The sequence below is a fragment of the Octodon degus genome, unplaced genomic scaffold (genome assembly GCF_000260255.1).
Source record: "Octodon degus isolate 3935 unplaced genomic scaffold, OctDeg1.0 scaffold00002, whole genome shotgun sequence".
Lineage (NCBI taxonomy): Eukaryota > Metazoa > Chordata > Mammalia > Rodentia > Octodontidae > Octodon > Octodon degus.
The window spans coordinates 12,630,924-12,651,079 of record NW_004524578.1 but is presented as its reverse complement, the minus strand read 5'-3'; the positions used below and the strand labels follow the sequence as shown (position 1 = coordinate 12,651,079).

At 40.3% G+C, this 20,156-nt stretch overlaps 3 pseudogenes; 2 read left to right on the top strand and 1 right to left on the bottom strand.

The window, feature by feature from the left end:
* The first annotated feature begins 1,902 nt into the window (after positions 1-1,902).
* On the top strand, positions 1,903-2,295 carry LOC101577474 (annotated as a pseudogene).
* Positions 2,296-10,244: 7,949 nt separating this feature from the next.
* On the bottom strand, positions 10,245-12,249 carry LOC101586681 (annotated as a pseudogene).
* Positions 12,250-14,216: 1,967 nt separating this feature from the next.
* Positions 14,217-18,144, top strand: LOC111816018 (annotated as a pseudogene).
* Positions 18,145-20,156: the final 2,012 nt, after the last annotated feature.

Below are 20,156 nucleotides of genomic sequence, written 5' to 3'. Positions count from 1 at the left end.
TCTGGTTTCTTTTGTCATTTATTTCCAGTTTCAATGCACTGTGGTCAGATAATGTGCATGGGATAATTTCTGTTTTCTTGCATATACTTAAGCATGGGGAATATCATTTAAAAATAAAATTTATAAAAAGGAGAAAGAAGAGGGGAAGGAAGGGGAAGAGGAAGAAGGAAAAGGAGAAGGAAATGGAAGAGGAGAGAAGGAGAAGCAGAAGAGCAGGAAGAAGAGATGGAGAGGAGGAGAAGGAGATGGAGAAGAAGAGAAGAAAAGAGAAGGACAAGGAGGACAAGGAGGAGGAAGAGGAGGAGAAGAAGGGGACAAGGATTCCACTGGTCTAGAGAACACTTTATCTGTTGAAAGAATTTTTAAATCTCCCCATGGCCTAGGAAGTCCTGCAGACTTCTCCTGGCTTGGTTCTGTCAGTGAGCCAGGCCCTGACCCTGCAAGAAATTATGGGATATGCATGTAGCACCTGTAGTTTACATTTCAGGGTCACGTGTCTCATTGGAGTCAGCAAATTATTTCTTACAGCCTGGGTTCAAATAAAATGATCGCAGTGCCACCAGCCTCCACTCCGTCTGGGAACATGGCCCCCGTAATGGGCTTGAGTAGATGTGCTGGGTGTGTAGGACTGCACAGCTCTTTCAGGGGACCCGATGAATGGCTTGCTTTTGTGTTGCAACTCTCAGAAGTCAATGATTCAGTATTCACTGCGTGTAGGGCTTAAAAAGAAACTAAATTTATTTTGATTCCCCTGCTCTTCTCTCCAGAACAGGTTTTAATGACAGAGACTTTGAGGAACTGACTAATTGTGTGTTTTGCATATTTATAAATACTTTGTTATTTATTAATGGGCCATCACAGAGACAAAATTAGCACTTCATTCACATCACAGCTATCTCTCCAAGGCACTCAGTCTGCAGAGCTGGGCCCTGTGTGCACACGTGGGAAGCCGCGATTGTCTCCCAGTGAACCCCCAGGCAGGGAGGAGCTGCCTGGTTGCAGCTCATCACACTGTTTCTTCGAAGCTGTGCTGCCCATTATGGTTTGGTGAAATGTAAGGTAACTAAAGCACAATAAAACATAAAACTTGCATTCCTCGGTCATACCAGCCACATATCAAGAGCTCAGCAGTCAAAGGGAGCAGGGGGATGCCACATTAGAGAGTAGAAAGCATTTCTGTCATCATGAAGGATTCTCCTCTCTTTTAAAAATTAGGAGAGAGCATTGGGAAGATAGCTCAGTGGTCTAAGCACCTGCCTGGCAAGTGCAAAGACCCAAGTTTGATCCCTAGTACCACATGCCACACCAGCCCTGAAACCGGGGGTGGTGGCACTCGCCTATAATCCCAGCATGGGAGAGACTGAGACAGGAGGATCACTTTGAGTCTGAACTGTGTAGTGAGACCCTGTATCCAGTAAATAAACAAAAATATTAAAACATAAAATCAGTAGATGTCTGTGATACACATTAAATAGACCCACTGCAGGGAACTGGTACCTGTGCCTATCAACTGAACCTTGATCCGTTTTACTTCCCGCTCCCCTCTTCTCCCTCCCGTCTTTCCCCAACCCCGGGTCCCCAGACAAATGACCAGACCAGTAACAAGTATCATGGTTGAATAAGCAATCGTCTCCTACCCCAGGAACAGATGACTTTATTGCTGAATTTTACTGAACTTCTGAGACAGCTTAATGCCAATTCTACTCAAATCATTCCAAAATATTGAAAAGAAGTGAATCCTTCTAAACTCATTCCACAAATGCAGCATTATGCTGATATCAAAATTAGACAAAGACAAAATAAAAAATACTGGAGACAATTATCCCCAATGAGCATAGATGAAAAGTACCTCAATAAAATTACAGGCAAATCAAAACCTAAAACACGCTCTCTGATCGTCCCACTGCTGTCAAGATGGTGCCGCAGAAAGACAAGAAGCCTAAGAGGTCAACCTGGAAGTTTAACTTGGACCTTACCCATCCAGTAGAAGATGGAATTTTTGATTCTGGAAATTTTGAACAGTTTCTGAGGGATAAGGTTAAAGTCAATGGAAAAACTGGAAACCTTGGGAATGTTGTTCACACTGAATGGTTCAAGAATAAGATCACAGTTGTTTCTGAGAAACAGTTCTCCAAACGGTATTTGAAATATCTTACGAAGAAGTAGCTTAAAAGGAATAATCTTCGTGATTGGCTTCACGTGGTTGCATCTGACGAAGATACTTAAGAACTCTGATGCTTCCAGATTAGTCAAGATGAAGATAGATCAGAGTCTGAGTCTGGTTGCCACTTATAGGGCTTTTCTTTTTCCTACAACAAAAGAAGTATACGTGAGAAACAAACATCCAGAAATGGGCTTTTAGTTTATTGGTGAATAAAAACATTGCATTCTTTAAAAAAAAAAAAACCTATAATACATAAAATTAGTGTACAACATGTGAAAAAATATAAACTAGAGGTGCAACCACTGACAAACTAGGCATCTGATAAAATTCAGTGCTACTTCATGGCAAAATAAAACCCTCAAAAGATTCATAGAAATAATATAGCTCAACACAGTAAAAGCTATAGATAAGTTCACAGTCTATATCATACTGAATAATAAAATGTTGAAATCATTTCCCTTAAGATCAGAAACAATAAGCTGGTTATGGTCATGTAGGTCTGCAGGAAGATTGCCACAGGTTTAAGGCCAGTCTGGGCGACACGGTGAGTTCAAGGCCATCCTGAACTACTTAGTGAGATTCTGTCTCAAAACAAAAAATCAAAAACAAAAACAAAAAAATCAGGAACAAGATAAGGATGACCATTTTCACCATTTTTAGTCAACATAGTATCAGAAGTCCTTGACAAAGCAATAAGACAAGAGAAAGAAATAAAGGGCATCCACGCAGGAAAGGAGGTCAAATCATGGTTTCAGATGGCAGGGTTTTGGTGCGATTCAACAATACAGGGACTGTTTAAAGTTTTTGAATTTTGTTATAGTGAAAGATACATTACTGTTAACCCCCTCAAAAGCTCCATGGCAACCAGAACCCTCCCTCAGAACCCAATTATCCATCATTCTTTCCATTTTCTTAAGCAGTTCTGCAAGTCCTCTTGCATAAATGTCGTAAGTTGTCCGTAGTGGCTGCCTTGATGTTCTGAACTGATTCAAACTGCTTTCCTTCCAGGGTCATTTTGACCTTAGAGAAGAGCCAGAAGTCATACAGTACTGTATCCAGTGAAGAAGGTGGATGAAAATGGACTGTAATTTTCCTGTTCAACACAAACTGCCATAAATATGTGATCAATAAATATGGTTGAATATGTTTAAAACATATAATAAAAGTATATTGCTATTAATCACCCTCAAAGCACTCAAAATACTTCCTTTTGTTCAAACATGCTTATCCCATCATTCTTCACAATGTGTCTCTTACTGTAGTAAGTATTTTTGAATTTAAACATTCGCCATATTGTTTGGTCGCCCCTTGTGGAAAAAAGTCAACATACCCACCAAAAACTTGGTAGAACTGATAAATGAACTCAACAAGATTTCAGGTTACAAAAACAACTTACCAGAAATTACTTTCCAGACTTCCAGGAAGATGGTGGAATAGCAAGCAGCAGAGAAAGAGCTGCTCTGAGAAGTGCTGTCCAGACCCTGGAATACAGCAGCAATGTGAAAAAGAAGAGGAAGGTGGGTGGCCTCAACTCAGGAAGGATCTGAAGGGAGAGTTGAAGCCCACACAGAGAGCAAAGGGAGAAATTTCAACTAACAAGAAGGTCATAGTGGGCAGCACCTTCTCCCTGCATCCGGGTTCACTGAATGGGAGGAGCAGCTGGAACCAGCAGACACAGTGACTTCCGGCAACCTCAGAGTCCTCCCTGGAGAGATGCTGTGATTGCACTGGCTGTGGATGGACCAGATCTGGCCATTCTACCAGAGAGGGTGACTGACCCAGAGCCACCATGGAGAGGGCCAACTGAGCTCAGAACCCGGAGCAGATGCTGGGTCCCTCTAGCAGTTTCCAACTGAGTGAAAGCCCACAGAAGGGCCAAATAGGTCTGGTTCCAGCCCTACAGCCAAAACTAGCCTGAACTTCAGGGGAAATAAAGATGCGGGCTCACAGAGATTGATTTTTTTTTTTTTTTACTTTTTGTAAAGCTGTATTCCAGAGGGGCTCAGTCCTTGGCAGTCACCTTCTCATGGCAGCCAGCATGTTGCTCAGCTCCTCACGCTTCCTCTTGGCTCAGATGTGCGTCCACACACTTTTCTTGATGAACTTGAGGGTGAGTTTGTGCTTGAAGACCTTGAGCAGCTCCATGGCATGCTGCTTGTAGGGGGTGAAGCCGCACATCTCCTGGATCATGTCCTACATGAACTTGGTGTGTTTGGTGAGGTGTCTGCCACAGAAGCTGTGCCTCAGTTTGCTCACATTCTTAGTCACCTTGTGGCCCTTGTTGAGGCCCACAGCTATGGGATAGCAGAGGGCTGCGGCTACTGTTCTTCAGTGGTTGTTGTTGATTGATCTTCACATGGCTGTGAATGTGGTTTTGAACTTTTTACCATTACTGTTCTGTTTTCCCTTTTATTTCTTCCTTCTCCATACCCCTAGCTTCTGCACCGGTTTCCCACAGTTTGCATGATTATCCTTCGTCCACCAGCCTCACTTCTAATCTCTTCCTCTTCTTCCATTTCTCCATTTCTTCCCAAACATCTTCTAAATTTTCTCCCCTGAGGGTAAAATTGACATATGAAGAGCTAACTTACTGTATACAATTTTCTGGTTTGTTTTATATTTTGTTATATAACCACAGATCTACTTCAGACAGTTAAAAATAATAAATTGACATCTACCTCAACTTGTCACTTTCTAGGCTACATTTAATATTATTTTTGGGGCCAGGGAGTTAGCTCAGTAGAATAAGTGTTTGCCTGGCAAGCTCAAGGGCCTGAGTTCAATCCCTGGTTCTGCCAAAAATAATTAATTAATTAATTAATATTATTGTTATTGCTGATTGTGCCACATCAGCCAAAAGTGACATAATTGCTTCACCAGCTGTCCTTCCTGGCATACCAAGACTGGGATTGCTTAAGGATCATAGAAAATACTGTGGGCCAAAGAACCAGGGACGGAGCCAAGTGGACAGCAACTTCTCATCCCCAATAAATTGAAGAGGTAGGAACTTGCAACAGACTCAGACCTAAAAAAACAGTTACGTAGAAGATGCCTCTGAGAAGCAGTCATTCCCTAAGGGTTCTAAATAAAAGCAATAAAGCAACTCACCATAAGCAATTTATAAGCATCAACCCAGGAATTAAACTTAAAAAAAGAAAGTGAAAAAAAAAAAAGAAAAGAAAGTGAGAAGAAAAGTAAACAAGACGCAAACTCTGGACATCCAATTCACCAAAGACAGAACCAAGGGGTAGTGAAAGGGGACAATCTGAAACCCACCCACCTGGTCTCTCTGAAGTGGTAACAACAAAACGAAGGAATGAGGCTCTAGAAAAAAAAAATCAAATCAGAACTAATTTCTCAGAAAACTAAACAGATTGTGACCACAATGAAAATCATGCTTAGTGACTCTAGAGCAGATACAGATTTTTAAAAAAAAAAATTAGAGGAGCTCAGGAAAATGATGGAAACCATGAATGTCCAACATAGGAAAGTAATGGAACCAATAAAACAGATTCAAACAGATATTCAGGAGACTAAAAATTCCATTGTAAGTGTGTACAGCAGTGTGAAGAAAACCAATGTGAAGAAACAGGTTTGATCAAAGGCAGAAAGATTCTTAAAAATATCAAAGGACCATGAGAAATCAATGTAGGGATACTGGATTATGAAAAGAATAATAACATAAGATTGGGGTGTAGAGCTCTGCAGCACAACTTCCTGCAGAGAAGCTAGAGGCAAGACCCACCCAGCTGATCCAGGAGCAGAGAGCATCTTGCCAGAGTGGCACAGCAGGTTCACTCCCAGGGGTTGCAGCAGGAAGAAGTGAGAAGAGCAGCCAGACCCAAGCCACACCCACCTGGACAGCTTTGAACTTGGTAGATCCGGACCTGGCGCTAAGGTAATAACTCTACCAATGCTCTACACCAAAGGACAGAAGACAGTGTTATACAAAATGACAAGGGCTAGCCAAATAGCACAGCGGATTAAAGTACTTGCAAGCAGGCATAGGGGTCAGGGGTTCGATCCCCAGACCTGCTATGCCAGCCCCGCCCTCAGAGCACACTGAGACAGCAATTGAAACTGGGCGTGGTGGTGCGCACCTGTAATCCCAGCTCTTGTGAGGCTGTAAACAGTCAGATCACTATGAGTCCAATCACTACAGTCCTGAACACCCTGTAGACCCTTCCCCAAGTATACAAAAAAAAGGGGGTGGGAAGAAAATGACAAAAAGAAGGAGCAAAATGCATTCTCAGGCCCCGAGCCCACTCAAAACAAATGCAGAAGATAATAGCATAGAAGAAATTGGAAATCACACACCTGTAATTAGTGAAATAATAGCCTTTGTAGTAAAGAAACAATTGCAGAAAAGTATAGAGCAAATCAGATCAGAAATAATTTCTGAAGTAAGAAAAGAAATCATAACTATAATGAAAGAAGTACTAAGTGCTTCTAAAGAAGACACATAAAAAATAGAGAATAGAAAAATGATGGAATCCTTGAATGAGCAATATAGGAAAGAAATACAATGCATGAAGCAGATTCAAAGTGATATGCAGGAAATTAAAACCTCAATCACAAGTGGCATAATGGCAGAATAACAGCAGATTTTTCTTCACAAACCGTCAAGTCAAGAAGAGCATGGAGCAAAGTACTACAAGTCTTGCAAGAAAACAAATTCCAACCCAGACTGATATATGCTGCAAAACTCTCTTTCAAGTTTAATGCAGGAGTGAAATACTTCCATGACAAAGAGCAACTAAAGAATCATGACGACAAAGCCAACCCTACACAGACTACTAAAATAGAGGGATCAAAATGACCACAACTCCATGAATGAGAACGGAAAGAATCCACCAAATAGGGCAAACAAACACAGGAGAAAAAGAGGTATACAGCAGCAATCTTCCAACTATTCTTTTGTTTGCAGCTGCTAAATATTTCCATCAGCATACTCTACAAATGGACTTCTCCTGCACCCTATGGGGCATGATTCTATCCGGGTCTACAGGGTGGATATCAAGGAAATAGCAGTAGCTCAGTATCACAAGTGACACCTGGCCACCAGTAAGCATCATGGATACTGTCAACATCCACCACATACTAGAACTTTGTGCGATATCCTATCCCCCAACTGTTAGAAGTGCTACTCGTATATTTGCATTCAGTATTTTTGTTTTTTGTTGTTGTTGTTGCTGTTTTTCAATAATTTTATTGAGAAACAAATAACAACGAAACAGTTTCAAATCCAATTAGTAGGACAGTTTCAGTAATTAATACATTGCATATTGTTGTCTTAGTGATTATTCATTGTACAAGATGCAGACATAATAGCCTGCTTACAAATGCTGTTAGAACAAATCTTTCTATTCATTGAATTAAGAGAATGTAGCTCAACTCTTGTTGCACAGGTCCTGCTTTACCTTGGTCTTAACCATCCAGTAGAAAAGTATGAAGACGAAATATAGGAAGTAAAGCCATGCTGTTATGTTGAGCTGTGGGGGACTCAGGTCAATAATTTCTGACATTGCCAGTTAAACAGAAGACCCAATGCTATTATGGGCTACTGGACTCTTTTAGAATATTTTGCTGAGTTTACACACCTATAATATTCAACAACGGAACTTAAAAAAATTGGAATATAACTATGAATGTCCATTTTGTATCTGTGTATTCAAAGTGGTTGGGATAGATATATAGTTGCATTCTCTTAATGAATAGAATGATTTGTTCTAATGGTGTTTGTAAGTAGGATCACAAGTCCGCATCTTGTACAGCAATTAACCACTAAGAAGAATATATGCAGTGTATTATTTGTTGAAACTGTACTTTTGATTTGATTTGAAACTGTCTCATTGCTATATGCTTATCAATAAAACTTTGAAAAGAAAAAAAAAGAGAATGTAGCTGTATATCTATCCTAACTATCTTGAATATACAGATACAAAATGGTCATTAATTTGTATTCCCTTTTTTGTTTAGTTTTGTCAGAGAAGTGTATTCCATTGTCATTTAAATATTATAGGTGTGTGAATTCAGCAAAATATTCCAATATAGTCCAGTAGTCCATAATAGTAGTGGGTTTTCCATAAGACTGGCAATGTCAGAAGTTGTTGACTTGAGCCTTTTACAGCTCAGCATATTAATTTGGCTTTAATTTTTATAGTTTGTTTTTATACTTTTCTGCTAGATGGTTAAGACCAAAATAAAGCAACATTCCAGTATTTTTGTTATGTTTTATTCTTAGTAATTCTTTACTATCATGAAAACTTTTTCTTCATATTTTTGTATATGTTCACCTATTCAAATATTATCTGTGTACTCTGAATTGATCACAGATTCATACATTTGATACATTACATTCTAGCCTCTTAGTTGGACTCACAATTTAAATTTTTGAATATTGTTTTGAAATATTAAATTTTGAGTTAATTAGTATTTAATTTTCTGAATATTGCTTAATCTTAATTTTTGTTATAAGATTAATACTGTATCTTTGACTTACAATCTACTTATAAGTCATGGTATGATATTTTGTCCTAGTGTTAGAAATTTTAAAAAGAATAGTTCCATTTTCCATTAACTTTATATTAGTTCTTCCTTGTCTTTTACATACATATACATATATATGGAAAATATGTATATAACCTGACATAAGGTTGATACTATTTTGTGGAAATCTTCAATGACCTTTTAAATGGGTTCATCTAATATATTTCACATAGTCCTGCATTACTACCATTCTGAGAGCTCTTTATTCTTTATCCAGGGCCATACAGCGACTTCTCTTGCCTTCTGGATTATGGTCTTTGTTATTTTCTATATGCTATGTCTGGAGGTATTAGAATACTTCGAGTTTGAATAAGTGGAAAATATTTTAATTTTCAAAGAAAGGTATGTTTGCTAAGTACAAAATTCAATGAGGACAGATCTTTTTTTTTCTTTTTCAGTTCTTTGAATAAAGTCTAGTTTCTTATCTACTTGCTCTTTTCTTTTCTAATGTGGAATAAGATGCTATTTAATTTTGTTCTTCCATAGCCAATATTTTTTCCTTTTCTTTCTTTTTTTTAATTTTTTTGTATTTTGGAGAAGGGTCTACAGGGTGTTCAGGGTCTCACTATTAGATCGGACTCATAGTGGCCCACTGTTTGCAGCCTCCCAAGTGCTGGTATTACAAGCATGCGACACCACACCCAGTCTCAATTGCCGTGTCAGCACACCCCGGGGGTGGGGCTGGCACTGCAGGCCCGGGGATGGAACCCCTGACCCCTGTGCCTTCTTGCAGGCACTTCAATTCCCTGAGCTATTTGGCCAGCCCTCAATTTTTTTTCTATGTATATGCTTTAATGATTTTTTTTTCTTTACGATTAGCTTTGGACAATTTCATTTTTGTGTATCTTAGTATGAGTTTATTCATATTTCTTGTGCAAAAGGTTCGTTTTTCTTGGAAATGTGGTGCTATAATTTTAACTAAATTCAGAAATTTTAAATCTTTATTTATTGGCTACCCCCTTCTACTTTGGGACTTCTAATTATATAAGTTTCTTGATTTTTGGCACAGAGTGAACTATGATGACTGATCAGTAAATTCATTTTTATTTTAGAAAATTTTTATTGTTATATTCATTTAAGTTTGTAAATATTTTTTTACAATGTGCAATCTATTTTTGTTTTGTTTTGTTTTTTCCGGAACCAGGGATTGAACTCAGACCCTTGCACTTGCCAGGGAAGCGCTTATTCTACTGAGCCATCTCCCTGGCCCCCCCCGCAATCTATTATTTTTTTTTAATTTTTTTTATTACATTTGGACCTTTAAGAAACATAGACCATCAGATATACCACTATTCAGTAAAAATCTATTCTAGTTTTTAGGAAGTATACATGTCACCAACTATCTAGTCTCCAAGACCTTACTAAGTTTATCAAAAAGGTTGGCTCTGATCTATGGGATCTGAACCTTGAGGTTTTGATTATTGTAGAACAATTTCAAGTGGATGAACTGAATTCCCAGCTTTTTCTTCTGCAATGGGCTAGTCATCTAGTCCGTTACAAAAATATTCCACTCCTTAATAAGAGTACTTGTGATCTATTTTCTTTGGAAAACCTGGTTTAAAAAAATACTTTTCTCCTCCCCTACAATAAGGGCAAATTTACCAGAACACACCTCACATTAATTAGAAACAGAAAGCAGGACAGACACGGGGCAGGAGCGCTGTGCACCTAATGTCTGCCTCTTCTGCTAGTGCCGACTCTGGTGCAGACCTGTACCTGGGCCCGGCCCCCGGGAGCAGGCACTGAGGGCTCGCTCCTCCACCCCTCCCTGCCTCCCCCACAGCTCTTGGTGCCCATCAGTGATTAGAAAGCGCAGGAAGGTGAACACACTCGCTCCCAGGCGACCAGAGCCTCAGGAGTCTCTGCAGGCGTACACAGGAGGGCACTCAGGGCTGCCAGTGGGGATGGGGCAGGTTTAAAGCTATGGCTGTGGTAAGCACCGAGTGAGCTGGAGAAGGCATCTGGCAGTCCTGCAGCATCGAAGGTCACTCTCTGGAGAGCTGGGTGTCTCGCAATCTAGATTCCGAGCCCTTCAGCAGCTGGGGCAAGTAATGAGATCCAGACGAGCCATCTTCACAGCCTTAGAAAGCTGGCCATGGCCGTGCCCTGGGCTCGGGACGCTCAGGGTCCAAAGACTCTGGTGGTGCGATATGGACAAACAACACATAGACCACACAATACCATTAAAACTGAAAACATTTTTTTTTTTCATTTAAAAAAGTATTTAGGACACATAAAACAAGGCAACATCTATTCCTTCTTCTCATCTTCCGGGATGGGGTCTGACGGCGGCTCCTCCGCAGTGGCACCGTTGCTCCCTGAGCCGGTGTTGCTGTCGCTGGTCCCCTCCTCTGCCAGGCTGTCGCCGCCCTCCTGCCCGCTCTCCTTGTCCTCGGGTGTGGACGTGCCCTCCTCGCCGTTCTGCTGGCTCTCTGCCGCCTCTTCCAGGTGTGACTCCGCTGTCTCCATCGGGAGGCTCTGCTCGTCCTTCTCCTCCTCGGCTTCGCGGGGCGCTTGCTCCTGCCGCCCTGGCCGCGCTCGCCTGCCCCGCCACCTCCTCTCGCGCTCCTCCTGCCGCTTGCGGGCCTGCTCCGCGGCCTGCGCGACCTCTGCCGCGATCTTCTCCGTGTCCGCCTCCACCTTCAGCCCACACAGCCTTTTGAGTTCGTCGTTGAATGAATCTGTGCTTTCAAGGAATGTCCTCTTCTTCCCCTGGTGCCGTTCCTCTATCTGAAGAAGTTCGGCTTCCAGTTTTCGCTGGCGCACCATGAGGGACTGGACCCGGCGCTTGAGGACCTGCATTCTAGCGGAGGTGACAAGGGACCGGACGTCGGGCACCACGCTCTCGCTGAGGATTTCACGGATGAGGCGATGGTTTCTCTGGAAAGGGGCGGTGGCCGTGTGCTTCATGGAAAAGCCATCGTCGTAATCATCGGGGTCTTCCGCAGGCTGGATGCTCATGCAGGGCTCTCCTTTCTCCATGCGCGACTGTCTGTCTCTGCCGGCTCTCCTCCTCCAGCGCGGCCTCTGCGCGGCTCTTCGCATTGATGTAAGCCAGGTACGCGGGGGAGTTGTGATAGGCCTTCGTGGACTCATTGTACTCGATCTTTTCTGCCTCGTATTGGTTTAAATATTCTTGCTTCTCTTCATCAGTGAGATCTCGCCACATGCCACCAATGATCTTGCCAATCTCCCACAGCTTCAGGCCGGGGTTGGAAGCCTTTACTTGGTCCCAGACCTTTCTGCTGTACCTCATGTAGCGCATCAGCGGCTTATCTGGTGGCTTTGGGGGTTTTGGAATCTTAATGCCAGAGGACGCCGTGACCCGGCTGTTGGTGCCGGGGTTCCCTCCCAGCGTGTAGTTGTTGTAGGCGAGATGACTGTATGGATTGTATCCCACAAACCCTGGTGTGCTGGGCATTTGTGTTGCAGGAGCTGGGGTGGGGAGGTGGGGCATAAGATGGTCTTTTTGACATTTTGGAAGGTTAAGTTCTCAGTTCCTTAAGAATGAATCTGAGACACCGCGGGCCGCCGGCCCCCGCAATCTATTATTAATCTCATGTTATATATTCATTTCAGAAATATTTCTCTAAAATTCACTGTCTACACCTTATCTTTCACATTTCAGTATTTGTCTACAATTTTTAATTTGCTATATAATTATTACTGAATTTCAATAAAGTTAATAATGAGTTTTTAAAAAGAGTAAAGATTTTCAAAGTACCTATTGATCTTGTGAATTTCTATAGAATCTATCATGATTTCACCCTTTTCATTCTGTATTGCATGAATGTGAATATTTTCTTTCCTTTTTTGATAAGGCTGGGTAGGGGGTTCTCGATTTTATTTATTCTTTCAAATAACCAACTCTTCTTTCATTCATCAGCTGTTTGTATTATTTCTTAGTCTCCATTGTGTTAATTTCTGCTCTGATATTTACAATTTCCTGCCTTCTTTGGGCTTTTGGCTTGACTTTCTCTTCTTTTCTAGAAGCTTGAGGTGCAGCATAAGGTTGTTTCGTTAGGCTCATTCAGTTTGCCTGACGTGAGGGTTCACTGCTATAAATTTCCTCTTAGGACTGTTGTTATTGTATCCTACTGGGTCTGGTAAGTTGTATCTGCATTTTCATTTAATTGTAAATAATGTTCAATTTCTTCCTTAATTTCATCTGTGACCTATTCAGTGTTCAGGAGGCTGTTATTAAACTTCCAAGTATTTATGGAGCATTTGCAATTTCTTTTGTCAATAATTTCCAATTTCGGGGCTGGCGAGATGGTTCAGTGGAATAAACACTTCCTTAGCAAGTGCCATGGCCTGAGTTCAATCCCTGCTTCTGCAAAAAAAAAAAAAAAAAAAAAAACTTTTGGGGGAACCACCCACTCGGGCCCCCCTCCCCCTCTTTTGGACAGGAGCTTTCTTTCTCTCAATAAATATATTCTGCTCATAACCTCTGTTTGTTCCTAAAATTCATTCTTCAGTTTTAGAGAACACAAACTTGTGCAGGTCAGGTCGGGAGATCGTTTTTCCCTATGTCATTTGGAGGTTACCATAGTTTTGTCCCACCTCCTGCCCACCTAAGCAAGTTCCCATTCTCTCCACCTTAGCCCCACATGGTCTACACTATAAAAGTCCCTGGAAGAGACAGCTTCCCAGGGAACTACCCGCTCAGGCCCCCCTCCTATCCCTATCTTGGACAGAAGCTTTCTTTCTCTCAATAAATATATTCTGCTCATTAAAAAATAATAATAATAATAATTTCCAGTTTCATTGCACTATGGCCAGAAAATATGAATAGGATAATTTCAATTCCTTTGCATTTACTTAAGCATGTTCTGTGTGGTAGTATATCCTATGTGAAGCTGAAAAGAATGTGTATTTTATTTTTGTTGCATGGGGCATTCTGCAAAGGTCTGGTAAATCCATTTCTTCACAAATTTGGTTTAATTCTGTCATTTCTTTAGTGATTTTGATTTTTTTTTTCCTTTTTTTTTTTTTTGGTACCAGGGATTGCACTTAGGACTGTGTGCTTTCTGGGAAGGTGCTTATGCTGCTAAGCTATCTCCCTGTCCCCTTTGCTCGTGTTTTGCCTATTTGATCTATCTCTTTATGACAATAGGGTGTGAACATCTGTTACTGTTGTGATATTGTTCATTTGATTTTTTCATGCCTGTTAAAATTTGTCTTATATATGTGGGTGCTCCTACATTAGGTACATGTGTATTTATGATTGTTATCTCTTCCTCTTGCAGTTTTTCCTAATAAGTATGTAGTGACCTTTTTTTTTTAACTGAGAAAAAATATATTTAGAATTAGCCAGCTGGACTCAGTTTAGAAGTTCCCAATTTTGTTGGCAATATCCATTGCATCAGAATCAGGAGTCAGTCAAACATATACCTTCTTCTCTCCATCAGGCCTGATTAGGGTGTTGACTTTGGCAACACTGATGTCATAGAGCTTCTTTACAGCTTGTTTGATTTGGTGCTTATTGACTTTGACATTCACAATGAACATGAGTGTGTTGTTGTCCTCGATCTTTTTCATGGCTGACTCTGTGGTTAGGGGGAATTTGATGATGGCATAGTGGTCAAGCTTGTTTTTCCTGGGGGTGTTCTTCTGAGGGTATTTGGGCTGCCTCAAGAGCCACAGTGTCTTGGGACAGTGGAAGGTGGGCGACATTCGTATATTCTTTTTGTGGCTGTGGACGCCTTTCAGCATGGCCTTCAAAGCTCTTGCTTTGGCTTCAGCTTTGGGAGGGGAAAAGGCTTTCTTCCTCACCTTGGGCTCCAACTTGGTAAAAACTGTAGTGACCTTCTTTATCACTTTTGATCATTCTTAGTTCAAAGTTCACATTTTCAGGAACCAAAATGGTTGCCCTTGCTTTCTTCTGGGTTTCAGTTGCATGGAGTATTGCTTTCCATCCTTTGACTTTCAGTCTATGAACTTCCTGTTGACTTAATTGTGTTTCTTGTATACAGTATAATGTTGGATTTTGTTTCTTGATCTATTCTGTCAGTCTGCTTCTTTTAATTAGTGAATTAAGGCTATTTACATTGATAGTTATAACTGATATTTATTGGCTTATCTTTGTCATGTTTTATTTCTGTTGTTGGTTCCCTATTTTTTTTCCCTCTATTTTTCTCTCTATATTTTAGAGAAAGGTCTACAGGGTGCTCAGGGTCTCACTACTAGATCGGACTCATAGTGATTCTCCTATTTGCAGCCTCGCAAAAGCTGGGATTACAGGCGCGTGTCACCACGCCCAGTCTCAATTGCTGTCTCAGAGCGCCCTGGGGGTGAGGCTGGCAAGGCAGGCCCAGGGATTGAATCCCTGGCTGCTGTGCCTGCTTGCAGGTACTTTAATCTTGCTCTTTATTTAATTGCTTGCTCTGTTTGTTGGTTTTCTATTGGTTTGCTTGAAGTTGCAGTCATTTTTGTCTCTTTCTAGAATATTTGTCAATATTTTTTTATGGTTGATTTGTAGTTCCTGAGTTGTTCTTTGTCATGGAAGTATCTTATTTCTCCATTAATTTTGATAGATAGTTTTGCAGGGTGCATTAATCTGAGTTGGAGGTTATTTTCTTTCAGGACCTGAAATACTTCCCTCCAAGCTCTTCTTGATTTGATGGTTTGTGTTGAAAATTCTGCCATTTTCTGATGTGCTTCCCATTATAGATGTTTATTTTCTCTAACAGATTTTAATATTTTATTCTTTCTCTGAATTTCTAAAATCTTGATTTTAACAAGTAAAAACAAAAACAAAGCAACAAGTTATAGTACAAATGGTACAGAATTTCTTTTTTTTTTTAAGATTTGGTAGTATTATTTGTGGGTTTTTTTTGGTACAGAATTTCAAAACAAAAATATGAAATTATCAGTGGTTGCTATAGTATGTATTGTTGTCATCAAATTTGTTGCTCAGATTATCAGATATAGGTATGCAAAATTGGTCAAGCAATTAAACATTAACTTTTCCTTTCAGTGAACCTTAATTTTTGTCCTTTTTACTTTTTATTTCAATTTATTTTAAAGGGAGTATAATAATAATTGATAAGACATTAGAAACAGTACACATTAAGAAGAACAAGAGGAGAGGTATTCAACCATGTTTTTACATTGTACATTGTTCTCCTCTATGTAATTGCTCAGATTATATAAATTAGCATATACTTAAAAGTAAATATTTAAACATTAACTGCTTTCAAAAAACTGATGAACACTATTAGTACAACCATCTCAGCTGTCCTGTACATATACTTGCATGCTGTCTCCCTTTTCTTTTTCCCTATCCTTTCTCCCTTCCCTCATCTCCATTGTTTATTCCTTATGTTCAGTTTCTTTCCATTTTACTATATCTATTGTGCCTTTCAGTATTTTGGAATCTTGGTTATTATCTATCTGGGTGTGGATTTATTTTGGCTATGGCTAATCAAGTTCCTGTGTGCCCCACTTGCCTATATTCAGATTCTTTTCTCATGCTTGGAGAAGTTTCTGCTACTACTTCTGCAAAATCTTCTTAAGTCATTTGTGATGGCTTCTGCTCTTTTGTTGACACCTACTAGCCTTATATTGTTTTTCTTTACATCATCTTGCAAACATTCATTTCCTCTTTCCCTGGTTTTAAAAGAGCTTTCCTTTTGATGTTAGCTGTAATGCTATCTTCAAGGGCTAAAAGCCTATCTTCAGTTTCATTCACGTGATTTTTCCAGTTTTCAATGGAATTCTTAATTTTCTGGATAGCTCTTTGAATATGTTTCACGCATCTTAATTTTTTCCTGTGTTGTTTATTCAATGTTTCATTTTTCTATACTCCTTGTGTTTTATCTATGTCTTCTTTAGATGCACGGAGCAATTCTTTCATGATTGTTATAATTTTTTTACCTGAGAGATTATTTGTGATCTATTTCTTCTATTGCCTGATAGAGCTGTTTCTTTACTTCAGTTGCCATCATTTCAGAAATTTCAGGTGTGTGACTTCCATGTTTTTCTATGTCCTTGTCTCCTGGACTTGCTCTGGGTAGACTGGAGGTCTGATATTGCCTTTTGTTCCTTTGACATTTTTGAAGCTCCCAGTGTTCGCCAGGGCTTAACCCCACTCCTTTGACAATAGGGGGCCAGGCATGGTTCACTGAGGCTCCTAAAGCTATCTGGGGCTTACCCTGGCTCCCTCAACAGTGAAGGGATGGGGCATCAGCCCTTCATCTTGCTGTCTGAACTTAAGACTACATATCTCTATTTGGTTGACTTCCTTCTGTAAAATTATGGGAACTTGGGTAAGCAGATATCCATAAGAAACATTACTTTAGCATGTATCTGAAGCTTTTTCTCACAAGCAAGCTTACTGTGAATATTGTGAAACAAGCTGGATCAACTGCCTTGAGCATAACAAAAGACTAAAAGTTACCCAGAATGAAACAAGAGATCAAAAGCTACCTGATGTGAAGATTTATTTTCCCAGGCTAAATCTGTCAAGTTCAACCTACATGTCCACATCTAATATGGATGGAACCTTCAATAGGCAGAGATCAATCAAAGTAATTATCATCTGGGTGAAAAACCAATGTCAGTCAAGAAAGAGGACTCAGCCAGACCACAAAACTTCTGCCACTCCTCCACCATCTCACCCTATCAGGACAAGGTGGCACTTGCAAGATTCAGCACTCCATGGGACAAGCACCAGCTGTCCTATGGAGCCTCCACAAACCAGATGTTAGTTTGCACAAGAGTCACCCACTTGCTAACCATGGAGGATCTCTTTCTGTCTCCTAGATCTGCTGGGAAAGGTCCAACTGGCCCACCTTCAACATTCCCTCTGCACATCAAGACCTTGACTGGCAGCTCTACCATATCCAAGATCTCCCCACTCCTCAGTAAGGGAAAATCCTATCTGACCCTCCCAGCCCACTACCTTATGGTCTGTCTTCTTCCAGCAGTACCACAAACAAGGTTGTGGGGTCAGTTCTCTCAGAAATTAAGCATCAATTCTTCCAAAACTGCCCTTGGTCCAAAAGTTCTTCCTAAAATATTTCATAAAGTGACAGTAAGGAAAAGAGAAACACACCACCATCTCTCCCTATATGAAGCCAATATCCTGAGATTTTTTTTGCAAATCATCACAACTGACAGCTTCTATGAAAGCCAATAGCTGGAAACTTTTCCCCAAAAATCCCACAGAACTGGCCCCCAAACCCTTAGCTGGAGTTCTTCTACCTAATCCTTGAAAGCTTCACCCCAAGCCACAGCTGGGTGATCTGCCAGCCAGGACCCAGATTTCAAACTTACCTCCAAAACCATAAATTAAGGGCCTGCTTCCCAAACCACAGCCTGGAGATATGCCAGCAAAATTCTAGGCTGGCAATATCTCAGTCTTCAGTAGCCTTCCAAAGTCATGTAGAAGTCACACCAAGTGGATCTCTCCCTATATAGAACTGTGAAATGCTCACCAACAACGTGGTGAATTTGTGTATCAGGCAATGTATTTCTTCTACCAGACAATTTTCCATCAAACCACAAGAAATATCATAATCAAAGAAATACAGGCAATAGCATATCTCATAGATCTTATGCATGATAAAAATAATGAAACCTAAAAGGTCTGCAATAATACACTAGATATTATAACACAATATGACGAAGAATGTGCTAAGAAAATTCAGAGGGATTAAGTTTCATGGACAATGTCCAGTGGCTGGGGATGGTAGAGAGCCATCAGATGGATGAGTGAGCAGTACTTGTACGCTGATTGGTTGACTTGAGCTATATATCCATGAAGGAGACATTCTCCAAAGACCTGACCTTTTCTACAGCACAGATGGATTAATTGTCAAGGAAGGAGCCATCAGTACAGATTTCTTCAATGACTATCACCTTCAGAACAGTGATATAACTGGACATAACTCATTCCCAGGCAGCCTTGGAATGGATGGCTTTGGCCACCAATGAGTATTCTTAGACACTGCAACATCTTATAGATTTCACCCTCATGACCCTCAGTACCACAGCTATGGGTCTTGAAAAACTCTCCCCTTGCTATGTGTATTCTCATGTTAGAAAAGATCTTCATAGCTTGGATCAGTTCTTACCTTAGCCTAACAATGCATCTTCATTCTACTGTGAGCCTGTGTTTCTTATTGTTCCCTATTGTGGGCTGCAGATTAATGCCAGCCCCTTCTGTCTTCTGTTGAGTACAGCTGATTCTAACTGTGTTCACTCATCCATGGACATTTTGATGCTGAACAACATATCTGATGAGACTCAAAAGTGAATGGTGGAAAGCTACTAAACTGGGAAGTTCTCCATTATGTACCATGCAGCAGCAGTTCTGATGTGGGAAACGGTGGGATTCCATTTGGGGATTCTGGCCTTGGAATTCTGTTCTCCTTTTTCCTTTTTGTTTCCTCTTCAAAAGTGCACAAGGAAGATCTTATAGACATGTAGTACATCTTAAATGACTGTGGGTAACAAAGTCTGTCCCCCCAAAACTTCACTTTTAATTTATGTTTTATGAACTTGGGACCAATTTAAGGCAGCAGATCATAAGGGCTGATTTTTCTCTATATTCCTATAAATTTAAGTTAAAGAAACAAGACCTCAAGTTTGGTTTTATAGTAAAAAGGGAAGTAATGTCTATCAATCTATCAATCTGCATCCTTCTCTCTTTCCTCCTTTCAACTGTTATTGTTTACAAGTCTGTAGTGTTAACTAATAGGAAAAAATGTACTCACAAAGCCAACCATAGGGGCTCTTACCTGTAATCTGAGCACTCAGGAGGCTGAAGCAAAAAGATTGCTGTGAGTTTTAGGACAGCCTGAACTACCAAGTAAGTTCAAGACTAGCCTGGACTACACAGTGAGAACCTGTCTCCAAGAAAAAAAAAAATTTAAGAAAAAAAATAAGTATTCAGAGTATCTTAAGACAGTAAAGTAGGTAATTTATGGTTTATATAAGAAAAAGAAATATATCTGATGACCCCTAGAAAAAATTATAACTAGTCTATTTGTAGTTATAACTACAATCTAAAACTAAGACAATGATTATCATTGACATGACCAATGTATCTAAGACTGCACTCTGATTTAATGCAGTTGCTTCCTATGTTTCATATGTTTTCTTGTCCATTCATCTGCCTGTTCATTTGCTTTTAATAACTGGTTAAAGTACTTGCAGCTCCTTCAATTAACTTTTTTAAAAAAAGAAAGCAAAAATTAAAAATAACACATTAAAAAGATCAGTAGTTAGGACGAGCGAGATAGCTCAGGGGACTAAGTGCCTGCTTAGACAAGTGCAGGGACCAGGGTTCAATCCCTGGCACCACAGGCCACACTGGTCCCACCCCTGGACTGAGTCCTGGCATGGTGGCACACACCTATAATCCCAATGCTGGGAGGCTTCAAACTAGAAGAATCACTACAAGAAAGGCCCTGCACAAAAAACACACAAACAAAAA